The sequence below is a fragment of the Leptonychotes weddellii genome, chromosome 1 (genome assembly GCF_054177405.1).
Source record: "Leptonychotes weddellii isolate Sample4059 chromosome 1, ASM5417740v2, whole genome shotgun sequence".
Classification (NCBI taxonomy): Eukaryota; Metazoa; Chordata; class Mammalia; order Carnivora; family Phocidae; genus Leptonychotes; species Leptonychotes weddellii.
This window is the reverse complement of record NC_138369.1, coordinates 62,461,346-62,473,541: the sequence shown is the minus strand read 5'-3', so window position 1 is coordinate 62,473,541 and position 12,196 is coordinate 62,461,346. Positions and strand designations below refer to the sequence as shown.

The window sequence follows — 12,196 nt, the reverse complement described above, 5'->3', positions numbered from 1 at the left end:
GACACTAATAGTGATGATTAAAATGAAGGCAGGTTTAAAAAAATAAAGGCAGGCTTTGATAAACAATATTAACAGAGAAATAAATTTTGATATAAGTTGCTGCCTTAATTAGATTGAGGTGACATAATAAAAGATAGAAGTGCAATAAAATAGTTCTAAACTGCCATCAAAAGATGAAAAGGAAAAGTTATATAGGTGGGGGAAATAGAAAATAATTATGTCAAAAAAGTAAAGTACACATAATATGGCAAATCATGGGCACAATTTTTCTATCATTTAAATTAAACTTGTTTATTCTGACCCACACTTGAAAGAGTAATCTACCCTTCAGCCTCCCACCCCATTCCGAGGAAACTTAGGGAAACAACATGTTATAATGAGCCCAGAATTCAGGAGAAGAGAGCCCACTCTCACCTGAGTTAACCTGAATTGTCAAAAGCTGTTTCTTTTATACGAGATGGGCCCTCAGCAGCTCAGGTGAGATTTATAAACCAGATACTTGTTTGTCCAATCATAAACCAAAAGATCTTCTACTAGTAAGAGGTGAAAAAGGCATTTTTATGGGCTGAACAATGTCCCCCCAAATTTGTATGTTGAAGCCCTAGCCCCCAGTATCTCAGAATGTGACTGTGTTTGGAGATGGGGTCTTTAAAAAGGTGATTACAGTTCAATGAGGGTCATGAGGGTCCTAATCCAATATGACTGGTGTCCTTAGAAGATTAGGACACAGACACATGGAGGTAAGACCATGTGAAGAGACAGGGAGAAGATGGCCACCAACAAGCCAAGGAGAGGGCCTCAGAGGAAACCAAACCTGCCGACACCTTGATCTTAAACTTCCAGCCTCCAGACTGTGAGAAAATAAATTTCTGCTGTTTAAGGCACCCAGTCTGTGGTACTTTGTTATGGCAGCCTTGGCAAATGAATATAGGCACCTTTTCCCAAAATTTCTAAATCCAGTTGGTTCCTAGATCAAATCACACATGGGAGAGTGGTTAAAATATGTCCTCATTACTATGAAAAGAAGAAATATCATCAACCCATGATCTGACTTCTATAGGTCTCCTGGGGCTGATCACAAGACTTTCTCATTCCAGTTATAAACACAAGACCTTCCACAGCCCAGACCTGAAGCTGCTTGCTCACTTTTCTGCTTTTAAAATGCCTAGCAAATGGAACTACTAAGTAATTAATAACAGATGGTGAACGGGAGAAGTAGAATAAAAGAAAAAGCTACCTCCCAGTGGCATGGTTATCAAGACCTTTTTCCCAGATGGGATCATAGCAGAGGAACTACTCCAGAGAAGCAAGTGAGGAGAACTTTAAAATGGGAGCTCTATGAAACAATCAACCTCACTTCCCGGCACTGGTGTCTTTGTCAAGCAACAGGAACACCAGAATCGCCCTAATGCAACGGAACAATGACCTATTTATTCTGATATCCTGTCTCCTACTGAGATTTATGCCAGGTTCTTTTGAGGAAGGGCTAAACACCACATAAGCACCCTATTGTGTACCACTTGATGGAGTATGGAGTGGGGGCACTTTGGAGAGTATGGGAAGGGTGGTTTTCTTCCTGAAACATGTGGGATGTATAAACAATATCCAATCATTTGTCCTCAATTTGGATTCCTAGGGACCTTGGTTAGCAGCACTTCTGAGCTGCAAAAAAATATGCTATGAATGGTGCTTTACTATTTTCATCCACCTTTTGGTTTCTCAGTGCCTTGCCTTCCTAAGCTGATCACACTGCTCCCTAAGCCAATCACACTACCACCTTTTCTTTTTATTTTGATTTTGGATAGATGTTATGTATTCAATTTTCCATGCTTGTATGTGGAATACTAATAATTTCTAGTAGTCCGTATTGATTAAACCCATTAAAAATTTATGATCTCTAAGTTTACCTGAAGAATCAAGACATTTGTTCTATTTATCTCTACTTGATATTTACTTTTCTGCACAGCTGTTTAAAAAAAGTTGTTTTCACTCTGGACTGCTTTGAAAACCTCAGATGCAACCGTGCATTTCCCACCACTTGCATTTTTTTTGGTTAGAATCTAATGTTGACTCAATGAACTTTTTTATTACATAATATTTTATATCTATCCATGAGGTTTCAAAACACACCAACAATACTCATTTCTTACCTAAGTAGCCGTATATTCTTACAGAAAGAAATTTAAAAGTCTCAGAACATGTTCTCATTATATCTGGGTCCCTGATTCTGTCCATTGTTTATGGCACTAGTGACGTGAAGCTATCAAACTACACAACTTGAAATTTTTTACATGGTTAAGAGATACGAGAAGATGGATAAAAAAATCACATGAAAAATTATTCCAAAGCAATTTTCTCTGAAAGGAATGCCCTCACTGACGTGGCAATAGGGTTCACATGGGAAAATGCTCCATTAGAAGCACTGGCAAGTGGGGCATATTCAGAGTGCTCTGGAAAGCAACCTGCAGGAGTGGATGAAAAATCAGCAGAGGATAAAGGGGTAAGAGCTATTCTTATTTCATTTCAGCCTTCACTGATTCTGGCCAATCTCCCATTGTTTGGTTCTATAAATTTGTAAAAAGCAAATTTTTATTATTTTCATTTTATGAGAGTAATTTTATTAAACTCAATGCATACACTGATTAAAAATGCATAAAATAAGAAACAGTATATATAACCTGAAGTTTAAAATAGCACAAGCAACTTAGGGAAATATCTGGAAAGAAAATCATATATGAGATAAACAAGAAAGGGAAAAGACCAACAAGGAATCCTATTTGACTGAATCATTCATGCTAGAATCAACAGTCCTGGCCCCAGCATACTTTGCGGAAATGGTGAAGTAGAGTTTCTATTTAGTGATATAGGGGAAGAAAAATCTCTTCCTCTATAGAGGAGGAATAATTTTCCTCTACCTTTCAAAGATTTTTCTGGCTGGCTGGTCTAAGAATTAAATTGACATGAGATAAATTAACAGGAGAAAATCAAGTTTAATTTTGTATACATGGGAACCCCATATACACAGGAGATTCAAATGAAATGAAGTAAAATGAAGTATATATGCCATCCTGAGCTAAGAAATGGGATAGGGGCCTGGGAGAGCAATTCACAGGGCAATAAGAAGAGCAGATGTTTGGTAATTAGATGTTTGCCCTGTCATGCAGTTGGGTCACTCAGATAAAATTGATCTCTGGTAATAACTCTAATTCTGGGAAATCTCCTCCATTTAGATTCTTCTAGGTAGTTAAGACTAGAGGCAAAGTTCCTCTTGAGTCCACAGGGTCTCAGTTGCCTTTAGTTTAAAATATTCCACATGTTAAGGTGGCACATTCTGGGGAGACTTGTCTGAACTCTTTCATCTCTACCTTCCTAGGTTCAAACTGATAAAAGACAAATTAGCAAGAGAAAAAAAAAACAGTTGTAATTATGTACATATGCCCCAGACTTCACAAAAGAAAATGTGGCTCCTGGAGGCAGCCCGAAGACTAAGGCTTATATACCATCTTAGGCTAAACAAAGGGCTTCTGGGCAGGGGAGGTAAGTTCTGGGAAGATGAGGGGAAGAAATGTATGATAAATAAGGGTTGTCTTGCTATGCAGATTAGAATCTCTAAGGTGATAAGAGTTGTCTCTCTTCCTGGTACAGACACATCTCTACAAATGGAAATTTCCTTTAGAAATGTAAATTTCCTTGTAAAGGGGAAATTTATACTTTATTTAGGCAGTTAGTGGGAGGTAAAGAGCTTTTCCTGTGTCTGTTGGCTCTTAATCGCCTATAGCTCAAAATACTCTTATGCCAAAGTGGCCTAATTTGGGGTGGCATATTCAGTGACGTGTTGCCATAAATAATGAATAATAGTTAATGAGTGTTAAATCCATCACTTCCCACTCTTCTTGTCTATTGGAGAATGAACAGACTTCATCTCGTCCCAGGAACACTGCTCAATAATTTATGAATATCATCTGCTACAAACCCTTTTATTTTATAGCAGGGTTTAGAAGAACTTTTCTATAGAGAGTCAGACAGTAAATACAGAGCCAAGATTAGGGAAAGGTAAGGGAGGCATCTAAGAAGCAAAATGTAAAGAAGCTCTCTCAGGGTCATGCAGGCACCCGGGAGCGTGAGGGTCTACTATAGATACTTCACTCACCTCACCCTAGTCCTGACCCTAAGTAAATCTGTTATGGTTTGCAGGTCAGATGGTCTCTTGTAAGTACCCAAGTCTGCCATTGTAGCACCATATATTATAGACAATTCTAAACAAATGGGTGTAGCTATGTTCCAATTCAACTTTATTTACAAAAACAGGCAGTGGATCTGATTTGGCCCAAGGGTTATAATCTGTCTGACTCCAGTTTTATGGGAATATTTAAAATGAATGTAAATGTTACATTATTTGATTTGCCTATTAAATTTCATCAGTATGCAGAAAATGTGTTATGTCAGCAAATGACATCTATTAAAAAAGTTTCTGGGACACTGCTTGGGCTTACATAAAACTGGAAAGAAGGTTCCAGAATTGGGACCCAAAACATCACTGATTTCTGGGTTAAGATAGGTATATTTTTACACCTTTTAAAATTCCTTGCTTGGTTTTTCTCTTTCTCTCTCTCTCTTTTTTTTTTTTTTTTTTTTTGGCTTTTACCCACCCACGTCCTAGTCCACTTGTCAAAATGCTACTCATTTTTTTAAAAGCTAAATTTAAAAATTGCTTCCTCTCTGAAACTGTCTCTCCTTACCTCATCTCCCCAAATTCAAATTATTCACACTCCCTCTGAGATGATACAGGCTTTGGTTTGGAATTTTATACTAAAAGTCTTCAAAATGCCTTGGGTTATAATTAGCTATATATGGGTCTAACTCTCACTAAAGGCAGGACCCATCTTAAATTCACCTATGTTCCTAATATGAAACCATATTGCATACTTGTTGGTCTTTAAATATATATTGCAATAAAGTGAATTGACTGATTTGTTCTGAAGGCTTTATAAAGGGCCACTCTTCAGACTCTCTCTCATGCCAGTGCACTCCAGATAGAAGCGCCCTGAAGCCATGTGGGAAGCATGTGTGGCAGTCTCTTGGCTCCAGACCATGATCACAGCCTACACTTTATATTTTAACAAGCTGATATGCCACCCACCAGTTAATTATTACATTCTAATTTTCTGATGCTACGTAACTCATAATGAGAATACTCTAGGAGTCCAAGCATGCAATCTTTTATTAAGAAAAGATAATTGTAAATGATTTTTCAAAGTTATTCAATCGAATGCTATGACATCTGGGATTTTCTTCCTAATCTAGTGGGGCAGGGAAGAGAGGGCATAGATGAAACAAGAGTGATCTTTGTAGATGAATATTATACTTAGGAGTTAGATACATAGGAATTTTGTACATTTCTCTCCAGTTTTGTATAGGCTTCAAATTTTCTAATTTAACAAAATAACAAATCAGCTAAAAAATCAAAACCATTTTAAAGCCTGCCTTTGTCTTTGGTAAATACATTTTTTCCTTAGAGACTAATCCAAAGAGAAATAGAAAGGAAGAATAGATAGATGATAGATAGATGATAGATAGATAGATAGATAGATAGATAAAGCATTTTGCAATGGACTTATTTTTCTGACTTTTGTTTGTCTTGTCCTAATTCCTTCTGGACCTTTATCCATGAGTCAGTGCTTATGTTCAAAGCTCTGGTAGTTATCTTATTGTCTTAGCCAAAAGCAGAGTAAAGTGGCATAATGGAGGGAAGAAACCCACTCATACTAATAGTAGCTAACAATTGAGTACACAGTATAGACAAAACACTGTTTGAAGCACTATGTTTTTTGTTTGTTTGTTTGTTTGTTTTTTACCAGTCATCTTTTATTGGATGTTAATTCTGAATTAGAATATGAAAGGATTCAAGGGTGCCAGGCAAAGGTCATGGTCAGGAATGCGGAATGTGCCTCCACACTGGGCCCTCTTCAGTGGTACTTGCGTAGCCGCTCCTGTCTGAGTTCCTTGTAACAAGGACAGTAGTTGAAAAGCACATAAGCTGCTAGCACCATAGAAATCTCAGCAACGCCCCCTTTCTTCACATTGACATACTTGTTGTTATACCGGTAGTAACCTCTTTGAAATGCTCCAGCAATGCCCTTAGGGGTGAAATCCCACATCAGTATCCAGCTGGGCAGCTCTCCTAGTTTCACATCCATGAGCTTCTTCTCCTTCACTGGTACGACTGATGCCATCTTGGAGACCTGGGTGTCCGCTCTCTGAAGCACTATGTTTTAGTACATTTGTGTACCAACCAAGGAGTTAAATCCTGTTTATTACCCTATTTTAGAGAAGACATATGTAACTTGACCAAAGACACACAATTTGCAAATGGAAAAGCTGGGATTAGAATGCATGCAACTGGCTTCAGAGCCACTGCTTATAACTATTATGTCATATAATAAAAAAGAAAATTTTTGATGGGATTTAGAGAATTTACCAAACCAAGCCCACGTTCCCATTCTTCAGTGCCTGACTCTATTTCCCAGCTTCTAATCACAAGCTCCTCCTTAAATTACAGCTTTTGAACTTTTGCAGCTACCTCCATGGACTAATGGCGTTTTGTTAAAGACTTGTAGGTTCCTCTCTGTAGTAGTCAACTTTCTGCAGTAACAAAAACTCTGATCTTCGTAGCTTACAACAATAAAGGTTTATTTCTTGCTCATTTTATGTCTCAGCTGTGGCTTGACTGCAGCCAGGCTGTATGTCTGCTCGTGTGTGTGTTTCCATTCAGTGCCCTAGAAGGGGAGAGAAGCTATGTGAGCCATGGCTGTGTACATAGCACAGAAGAGCAAGAACTCTGAAGAAGATTTATGATGCCTCTGAAATTTTGTGTGAATATGAGATACATCACATCCTCTCATATTGCACTGGCCAAAGCATGTCATTTGGCCAAGCCCAAAGTCAGTGAGACATGTTTACTCTTCTTCCAGGAAGCCCAACAAGATATGTAAGAATAGGCAGGAGTGATTATTGTCTCACAAAGGAAAGGAGTCTAAGTAATTGTGGAAAGTGATTTAATCTGCCTCCTTCCTTCCAATATCTGTTTATTTCTCCCATTATGTACTCTACCAATATTCTGTGATTACTGGGTACTGATTTAGCATGTCCCTAGATTCCATCATTACCCATTTCCTGGTTTAAGGTTTTTCTTTAATTATACAAAAAAGAGCTTTTGGTGCTCTTAAGTCCAACTCTCTCATCATAGAGAAAATGGGTTTCTTGTCCAAAGGCATGCCAATAGCTCATGAATAAATTGTTACAAGAGCACAGGACTCCAAAACTGTTGTCTAGAGCAGGTGAAATCAGGATGATGAAATAAAAGTCTATTGGCACCCAGACTTTTGGTGACCCCGGTTATATTTGGAACAAAGAAGAAGGTATTATTTAAGATTACATGCAACATCAAAAAACATAAACCCTATTACACAGCCTTAAACACAAGGGGTTTATTTTTCTCACATGATACAAAACCCCAAAGTAGGCTGTCCTGGGATAGTAGAGTCAAGGACCCAAGTTCCTTCTAATTTTCTACTTCATCTGCATATGCAAACTTTCTACTTCATACCTATATATCTGGTCCCATGTGTGTGTTCCATGAGGGAAGAAGGATAAAAAAACAAAGATGAAAACATAAGCAGTAGTCTGTCCCCTTAAATATGATAAAGTAGCCTACCCAGGACCACTATTTGTATAATCCTGTTTTTCCTCATTGGTCAAAGGTGGGTCACAGGGTCATCCTTATTTGTAAAGAAGTCTATGTCTATATCTTTATTTTCAAGTCTTTATTTGGAAATAATCATAGAATCACAAGAAGCTGCACAAATACTGAGAGGTCCCAGTTAGCCATTATATTGCTTCCCTCAATGGTAACATCTTCCATACCTGTAGCACATTATCAAAATTAAGAAACTTACACTGACAGATTACATTTGTTTTTTGGGTTTTTTTTTTAAAGATTTTATTTATTTATTTGACAGAGAAAGGCACAGAGAGAGAGGGAACAGAAGCAGGGGGAGCAGGAGAGGGAGAAGCAGGCTTCCCATGGAGCACAGAGCCTGATGCGGGGCTTGATCCCAGGACCCTGAGATCAGGACCCGAGCCGAAGGCAGATGCTTAATGACAGAGCCACCCAGGCGTCCCGACAGAATTACATTTGACTAAACTAACAACCCAATTAAGATTTCACCAGCTCTTCATGAACTTTGCTTTCATTTTTTATATGTCGGTGTATATGGTTCTGTGACATTTTATCACAGATTCATATAACTATGGTCAAAATCATGACATAGAATAGCTCCATAACACAAAGGAACTCTAGGAGATGGGTCTTTTTAACTACATACATTGCAGCCCTCCACAAAATCAGAGATCCTGATAGGAAGGAAGAAGGAAAATGGGTTTGGGGTAGGCAACAAGCAGTACCTGCCACAAAGGGCAGCTATTTTAAGGAGAGGGAGTTTTCCATGATCTTGGAGATATGAATAGATTCCAACCACCCCCATCCTTCCTCCCGACACATACACTCCTTTTGTTCTTTAGAAATCTCTCAAACAAATTCCATACAATTTGATTTATCTCATGCTAGAGAATTGTAATAATCCCATTGAGATGTGGAATTCATGATTTCAAGAAACAGCAAATATATGTCTGAGTTCAATACCACTAAAACCACCCAAGAGACCAATGAAAGAACAAAGGGTTTTTGTTGTTATTGTTCTAATGAGAATAATTTCTTGACACAGGACCAAAAGGCAATACGTATAGGAAAATGAAAAACTCAGAGGGTCTCAAATTGCATCATGTTTGGACAAGGGGTTGAGAGTAAGGGTGACCTTTTGACTAGAGAGCCAACCATGATTTGTAGTTCAACTCCAGAATTTCCTGAATGAAACTTAACAATATGCTTACTCTGGGACCTGTGGAACATTCTTTCTTATTTCTAACTTGGAAGTTCTTAAGGTGCTAATAATGAGGAGAAATGAATATGAAGAAATATGTAGAGAATATGCATGTCCATAGTGGGAAAAATATATCTTCTAGAAAGTACAAATGTATATAACAAAATAGAATCATTTATTGAGTGTACTCTCAATTGCAAAACAAGGGCAAGCTTGACCTGATATGGTTGATTTGTGATTAATAAAGGCCATCTCATGACATTCTAATGACCTAAGAGTTGTCCTCCCTACAAATATTAGCTATTGAGCAGTCTGTTGTAAGACATTGCTCAGACCCTGTGCAAAATGACCCCAGCCCAAGTAAAAATAACTAAACAGAAAGCAGTTTGCCCTCCGGAGCACACCCTTTCAAAATGGTGCCTTTTCCACAATTTTTGAGGTGGCCATTGGCATGATGGTGGTTACAGTGGATGACATAAGACACCAGAGTAAGCAGCATGAAAATAAGGATCAATCTACTCAGTACTGGATTGAAACCTTAGTGGTCAAACTATGAGACAGCCAGCAAAATAATCAGAGGGTGATGCCATTGGTATGTACCAGCCCCCCCCAACCCCCCCCACCCCTGCAGCGGGCGGAGTGATGTAGGTATCATTCCACTTTTCCCCCAGCTCCTTTGGGCCCCAGTTCTAGGACACAGTCTCAATAGATAAGGCTGTATGATACATTTTTTTTATGTACTCATTTCCCTTCATGTTAAGGCTAGTTTCTGAACCAAAATGGTGTTAACAACCAGAGAAGTCTAGAAAGCAAATAAGACCTCAAGTTGTAGTCACTAAACGAGTAACATCCATAAGTGGAACAGATCAGTGTGTGACAGTAAGGAGTAGTGAGGACTGTGCCTAAGAGTAGCATGAATACCCAAACATGTTCAAATTCACCAAAAAAACCCATAACAAAGAAAACAAGAACAAACACAACAATATGCTCACTGGATAGTGTGAAGGACAAATTTCAGTCTAGGATCGTCCACTAAAAGACTTTTACCAAGGAGAGGACAAACATGAGACCAATTGTGTTCTTCCAAAACTCTGCACTTTCCTTTATTACATAGCTTAAGTCCAAGTTTCTGTCTTTCTCATGGTTTCTTCTGTTTGTAGGCATTTTTTTCATTTATAGGCATTTTTGCAATGGGTTCCACCATAATATTTTATTATCAGATTCTAACACAGGTGATTCACTTTTTACTTGACATACAAAGCCTGAAAACTGGCCACACTGGCAAGGATGTGGAGTCCGATCCCTTTCCCCTTGCATCTACATGGACCTCTGTGCTTGCTTGAACAGCAGAATGCAAAGAAGCTATATTCTGAACTTCTAGGGTTAGGTCTTAAGATACCTTACGACATCTGGCTGTTCCTGAGTTCTATCCTTTTAAAGTGAGCTGGTAATCTAGTAAAATATGTCTCTGAGTTCTGTGAGCTGCTCTAGCAAATTAATGGAACCCAAGGAAGGGTCATGGGAACTTCCATCTATAGCTGATGGTCAGTCAGAGCAAAGGGAACAACCTGGATTTGGTGTCCCAAGTTGTTCTTATTGGTAGTGGTGAGGGGAGGGGTCAGTCTTGTAGGACCACATCCTGAACCTGTAGGATCTGACACTGTCTCCAGGTAGATAGTGTCAACATTGAGTTGATTTGTGGGACACCCAGTTGGTGCCCAAGAACTGCCTCATGTGGGAAAACCCTGCTGTCCACATTGGAATTGGGTGTGGAGCATTTTACATAGTTTAGTTCAAAGCCCTCAATAGGACAATAACTAACATTTGCATAGTACTTACTATTGCCAGGCACTGTGACACATTCACTTCTCACAAAAATCTGTGAACTAAGTATTATTATTACCATCCCACAGAAAAATTATGTCACTTGTCCATGGTCACTCAGCTAATAGGCAGCAAAGCTAAGATTCAAAGCCAGGCAACATGGTTTCAGAGTCTATGCTCTCAACACCTACACAAAAATCCCAACACTCTTTTTAAAGAATTTGATTCCCTTTATTCAAACTAAGCAAGGGTTATCCTAGTGTGCTCCATCAATCCTTTTTAGGTGGTCTATTTAGGCAGATTATTTGTTCTCCTCTGCTTCAGTCTGGGCTGTGCTGATGAGCTTCACAAAGGACCACACAATCTGGTGTGATGCCATAGGAGAATGTTGAGGATTCCACATCACAGAACCTGATTACATTACACAATACTCTATTTGTAAGGATCCCCAGAAAAAATATCCTTCCTGACATTAGGGTCAGGAATAGTTACAATTGTTCTGAACAATTGGTTGGCTTTGAATAACTCCTATTTGGTTTAAAAACAAATGTATGGCCCTACTACAGAGGACCTGAGATTATGCATTTTTCCATCTTCCCCTCTTCAGGCTTTATTTTAGGTCCTAACCTCTCCTCCCTTTTAGATTCTGTCCTAATTCCTTAATTTAATGTGCTTATAATTTGTGAATACTTGTGTGTTTTTCTAAACACATTCTAGAGTGAGACAAGGTAGCGATCAACCAATTAATAAGATCATGAGTATGAAGATAGTTTTGAGTTCTTGGGCAAGTTATGGAATGTAACTTTGAGCATTCTGATCTTGAATCTGAAGTATGTGTGTGTGTGTACAAATTAGACCATCGGTCACCCCGTTGGAAATTCTAGAATATTACTAAAAGACAGTACCTGGGAAAATATTCCACTAAGAGAAGATGGCCCAGAGAAGAAGAAGGAGATTTGTTGTAGACAACATCAGTGAGAATGCTCTCAGGTAAAAGAAACAAAAATAGTAAACCACAAGGAGACCTACAATTTAAGCACAGTAATTTTCATTGAACAAGAAGCCCGGAGTCAGTCCCTTCTAGCTCTGCCATGACGGTGAGGAGGACTGGGGTCTGACATCCTCTTACACTCTGCCCCGGGTCCAGTTAGGTGGCCCCTGCCACTTCAACGTCATGGGACTGCTTCCAAAGGCAGAACCCAGAGGGCAGCCGGGATGGCAAGAAAGTTCTCCTTAGATACTCTTCTGCTTTCATCACGGAGGAAAAATCCTTCTTAGAAGGACTCCAGAAGACTGCCTTTTCATCTCCTTGTTCAAAATTATGCGACAGGGCCATTCGTGGCTGTAGGCGAAGCTGGGAAAGGCAACATTGACTTTTTAACCTTTATAGTAGAAAGCAGGAAAGCAAAATGGGGCTGGGAACAGTTGTTAAG

General features: G+C 38.9%; 1 pseudogene; it reads right to left on the bottom strand.

Annotated features, from left to right (window-relative positions):
* Positions 1–5,825: 5,825 nt before the first annotated feature.
* LOC102738880 (ATP synthase F(0) complex subunit f, mitochondrial pseudogene) lies at positions 5,826–6,272 on the bottom strand (annotated as a pseudogene).
* Between the last annotated feature and the right edge of the window lie 5,924 nt (positions 6,273–12,196).